Genomic DNA, 5,795 nt, shown 5'->3' on the forward strand with positions numbered 1-5,795 from the left:
TAGTTGGTCCACTTTGTAGATGTAAAGTCAGAGACGATCGCTCATCTATTGCTGCTGTTTGAGTCGGTCATCTTCTAAACTTTCATCAATGTCACAGGACGCTGCCCATGGGGCGCTGTTGGCTGGATATTTTTGGTTGGTGGACTATTCTCAGTCCAGCAGTGACAGTGAGGTGTTTAAAAGCTCCATCAGTGCTGCTGTGTCTGATCCACTCATACCAGCACAACACACACTAACACACCACCACCATGTCAGTGTCACTGCAGGGCTGAGAATGATCCACCACCCAAATAATACCTGCTCTGTAGTGGTCCTGTGGGAGTCCTGACCATTGAAGAACAGCATGAAAGGGGGCTAACAAAGCATTCAGAGAAATAGATGGACTACAGTCAGTAATTGTAGAACTACAAAGTGCTTCTATATGGTCAGTGGAGCTGATAAAATGGACAGTGAGTGTAGAAACGAAGCAAAAAAATTGGGTCAATATTCTCAAAGAGTGCTGATTCCATCATTTTTGCCAGGTGTAGGTGGATACAGCTAAGCTTTTCATTCATGAAACTGTGACATAACTGTTGCGCATTACTGTAAAGTAAGTGAATTACACTGGTGAACAGTGTAGTGGGTGGACAAAATTATTAAAACACCACATGAAAGTCAGCTCCAATTCTGCCAAGTTACAAACACAACTGCACCAGTCAGTTTTATCAGGTTTGTAGCCAAGTGACGGCATGTGTGGTCAAAAAGTATAGTGTGTGGCTATTTGGTTTGGTCACTAAACACACTAAACCATTTACTATTGAAGGAAACAGTATAAAAGTTAAGACCCTTGACCCTGTCTGCTCCAGGGGCGCTGTACTCCAGGCTGACCCTGCACTCTGATCTCAGCTACCAAACTAGCTGGGAAAAAATGTAGAAAAAAAAGAATTTTATTGTAGTGTACATGTTTATATGTATATATTACAAAAAGGACATTCTTCTTCAATTTCCAAAATACCTTTCATTAATTGTAACGTGAAGGAGCCATCCAAGAGCTGCTCCACGTTAGGAGGCGTGACCCTCTGTGTGGCCTAGTTTGAACTCTGTAGTGTCATGGCTACCTTGGAAGAACAAATTGCCCCAGATTCACCCGTAAAGCCACTGTTATGCGCAGGGGAGCGAGAATTAGTGTGGTAGGGGTTTGGCTCGTGTATTGCCTGAGATTTGAACAGTTCCCTTTTTTTCCAGTTTTCCGAGATCTGGTCTTGTTGTGGGCGGCACCGTGGCTGTCGCCTCACAGCAAGAAGGTCCAGGGTTTGATTCCCAGGTGGGGCGGTCCGGGTCCTTTCTGTGAGGAGTTTGCATGTTCTCTCCATGTCTGCATGGGTTTCCTCCCACAGTCCAAAAACATGCAGTCAGGTTAATTGGAGACACTGAATTGCCCTATAGGTGAATGGGTGTGTGTATGTGTGTGTGTGTTTCTGCCCTTTAATGGACTGGCCAGGGTGTTATGGTGTGCCTTGCGCCAACTGACCCTAATTGAATAAGCGGTTAAGAAAGTATGTGAGAGAGAGTGGTCTTGTTGTGGTCTTGTTGCAAATGGCTAAAGTAGCCTGTCACATTATGACATCCAGTTATCATTTCTGCACTGAATAGTATGTACTGGACTAGTAATCCAAAGGTCGCTGGTTTAAGCCCCACAACTGCCAGGTTGCCACTGTTGGGACCTCAAGTAAGACCTCAATTGCTTAGACCAATATACTGTCACAGTACTGTAAGCTGCTTTGGATGAAAATGTAAATGCCCTATTCCTTTTCTATCCACTTTCTCCATTGCAGGTTGTAAATGTTTTCTAATACTTCTCTTTGTTTGCTTGTTTCTTTTGGACACTTATTCATTTTCAAATGTCCCCCTTTTTGTTAGTGGCTTTTTACTCACATTATTGTTCCACCTTGATGAGATATTTGCATTTGGGTTCTATTTCTATTCTTAACATGCTTTCATACACTTTTGTTTCCTAAAAAATCATTTAAATGTTTTACTGTGTGTTTAGTTTGTGTTCTCGTGCTTTCATGCTGATGTGTTATTAACCCCCTCATTTAATGGTCTGCAAATACTGATTGGACTGTTTATTAAAAGCATTCAGTCCTTAGTCCTTATCAAACTGACCTTCTGACCTTTAACATTTTTATACAGGGACATTTCCACAAACAAATTCAGTTTATGTAGCACTTGGCAGGTCACCAAACACACAAAAGCAAACAAAGAAAAAAAGCATTTCATTTAAGACATGGGAAATGCACTATACACACACAAATCGTTAGCATGCGATGCTGTGCAGTAAAGGAACGTGCAAATATGCAGTCTTTCATAGATGACAGATGGCAATTCTAAAAAAGCAAAGCATGGTGGGCCAGGATTAATCGCTTAAATCTGCACCTCTGTGAGGTTTAATCTCCAGGAAGACCCCTCATGGATTGGCACAATGCCCCAGATGTGCTTTGGCTGGCAGTGGGCTGAACCTCAGCTTTTCTCCCAAAAGAAAAGTCTGAACAATGAACAAGCTGAAAGATGAAGACCTAAAGATCTAAAAATGAAAGACATTTCACAGTTCATTATTCTCTAGGTCAGGAAACAGTCGTGTCTGCCAAGAAAGCAGTTGTTCTCAAACCAAAAATGCTAAGACAAGCTTCTTTTCACACAAGAACTGGGATTAACAACAAATTCAGCCATTATATTACAACCCCAAATCAGAAAGTTGGGACAGTATAGAAAATGCAAATAAAATATAAATGCAGTGTTTCTTACATTTACTTTGACTTTAATTTGACTGCAGACAGGATGAACCTGAGATATTTCATGTTTTATCTGCTCAACTTCATTTCATTTATTAATAAGCGTTCATTCCTGCATTTCAGGTCTGCAACACATTCCAAAAAAAGTTGGGACAGGGGCAATTTAGGGCTAGTAATGAGGTGAAAAAACTAAATAATTATGTGATTCCAAATAGGTGATTGTGATCATGGTTTGATACAAAAGCAGCATCCAGGAAAGGCTGAATCTTTGATGAGCAAAGATGATCAGAGGATCTCCAGTTTATCAACAAATGTGTGAGAAAATTATTAAAATGTTTAAAAACAATGAACCTCAAACAAAGATTGGAAGGAAATTGCATATTTCTCCATCTACAGTGCAGAATTTCATTAAATGATTCAAGCAATCAGGTGGAATTTCAGTGCATAAAGGCCAAGGGTGCGTCCGTGATCTTCCATCCCTCAGACGGCACTGCATCAAGAACCTCCACTCAACAATAACCACATGGGTGAGGGATTACTTTGGCAAACCTTTGTGAAGCACTACAATACAGAGTTACTGCACAAATGCCACTTAAAACTTTACTGTGCAAAAAAGAAGCCTTATGTTAACCATGTCCAGAAGCGGCTTCGACTTCTCGGGGCTCAGAGACAACTAGGATGCCATCAGGCAGTGGAAACGTGTATTGTGGTCAGATGAATCAGCATTCCAGGTCTTTTTTTGGAAAAAATGGACACCGTGTGCTCCGGACCAAAGACGAAAAGGACCGTCCAGATTGTTATCAGCAACAAGTCCAAATGCCGGGGTCTGTCATGGTATGGGGCTGTGTCAGTGTCCTTGGCAAAGGTCATTTACACTTCTGTGATGGCAGCATTAATGCAGAAAAGTACATTGAGATCTTAGAGCAACATATGCTGCCTACAAGACGTCATCTTTTCCAGGGACGTCCAGCATTTTTCCTGCAATCAAATAAAAGTAAATGTAAGAAACACTATGTTTTTTTACTATTTGCTTTTTCCATGCCGTCCCAGCTTTTTCTGATTTGGAGTTGTACATGTCAGGGAATATTTTAGGGGCATGGTTGTTGTTATTGTTACCTGACAGCAAGAAGGTTCTGGGTTTAGTTCCCAGATGGATCGGTTTGGGTCCTTTCTGTGTGGAGTTTGCATGTTCTTTCCATGTCTGTGTGAGTTTCCACCGGGTGACATGCAGTCAGGTTAAATGGAGCCACTAAAGTTGCCATAAGTATGAATGTGTGTGTGTGTGTGTGTGTGTGTGTGTGTGTGTTTGCCCTGTATTGGACTAGCCTCCAGGGTGTTTCCAACCTTTCACCCAGTGAATCTAACCCACTGCTACCCTAAATACATACACTGCAATGACATAGAGCTATTGTGTGAGCTATTCAGACACACACATTGCTAGCTGGTCTGTAAAACCAAGCGTACAGTCATTAAGCCTCTATAGACAACTACTGAAAGTAAAAGGGGGTCAGACTTAAGAATTGAATGTTAGATAAACACTGACTTTCTCTTTAACACTAATTTAGTTTAGATTTCGATCTATCCTTGACTGATTGTTCATTATTTACTGTTTAGAGAGCACATTTGCATCAGGGATGCCCTAAACACTGCCCTCTCTGTCTATAATTCATCCACTATAAAGGATGAAACTCTGTTCAGGACCATAAACAACCTTCCTCAGCCTCCAAAGTCATCTACTCCCAGCTGTCCTGTTCAGTGTCACACTTTTCAGGACAGTCTTTACTCTCGCAAGTTCTTCAATTTCAGAATGTTAACAATCTCCCTGCTTTCATCTGTGTTGATCCATTTACAGTCTCTTAGCTCATTTCACTTTACTCGTTGGCTTGACCCTGCTCCTACTGCTCTACTTAAATCCTGCCTGTCTGTTATTTCTTCTCATTTGAGTAATTTGATTAAATTGCTGCAGTTACACCCGTACCTAAGAATCCTGGGTTAGATACTTCATGATTTTCTACAGACCCACATCCAACTTCCCTTTCATAGCTAAGGTGATAGATTTACATTTTCAACATTTATCCAAAGCGACTTACATTACAGTTAACAGTCTGAGCAATTGAGGCTAAGGGCCTTGCTCAAGGGCCCAACAGCAACAACCTGGAAGTGGTGGGGCTTGAACCAGCAACCTTCTGATACCTAGTCCAGTACCTTAACCACCAGGCTATGGCTTGCCTCGGATTGATAGTACGAGTTGTGGACGCACAGCTTCAGGGTTTATTTAGCAGAAATAATATACACCGATTAGGCATAACATTATGACCACCTTCCTAATATTGTGTTAGTCCCCCTTTTGCTGCCAAAACTTCCCTGCAACTGTGGTGCTCTGTGTATTCTGACACCTTACTATCAGAACCAGCATTAACTTCTTCAGCAATTTGAGCTACAGCAGCTCGTCTGTTGGATCAGACCACACGGTCCAGCCTTCGCTCCCCACGCGCATCAATGAGCCTTGGCCGCCCATGACCCTGTTGCCGGTTTACCACTGTTCTTTCCTTGGACCACTTTTGATAGATACTGACCACTGCAGACCGGGAACAGCCCACAAGAGCTGCAGTTTTGGAGATGCTCTGACCCAGTCGTCTAGCCATCACAATTTTTGTCAAACTCGCTCAAATCATTTTTCCTGCTTCTAACATAAACTTTGAGAATAAAATGTTCACTTGCTGCCTAATATAGCCCACCCACTAACAGGTGCCATGATGGAAAGATAATCAGTGTTATTCACTTCACCTGTCAGTGGTCGTAATGTTATGCCAGGTCAGTGTTTATGAACATTTCCAGTCTGGCTTCCATAAGTTTTACAGTACTGAGCCTACTCTGTTAAATACTGTTGATGATCTCCTACTTTCTGATGATGCAGGCTTTATTATTCAGCTTTAAATAACTGTAAATTATGATGTATTTACAGACTTTCACATGGATATTTATGGCATTTGTTAGTATTTATTATGTTTGTAGATGGAGTTT

Source organism: Trichomycterus rosablanca, chromosome 9 (assembly GCF_030014385.1).
Source record: "Trichomycterus rosablanca isolate fTriRos1 chromosome 9, fTriRos1.hap1, whole genome shotgun sequence".
Taxonomy (NCBI): domain Eukaryota; kingdom Metazoa; phylum Chordata; class Actinopteri; order Siluriformes; family Trichomycteridae; genus Trichomycterus; species Trichomycterus rosablanca.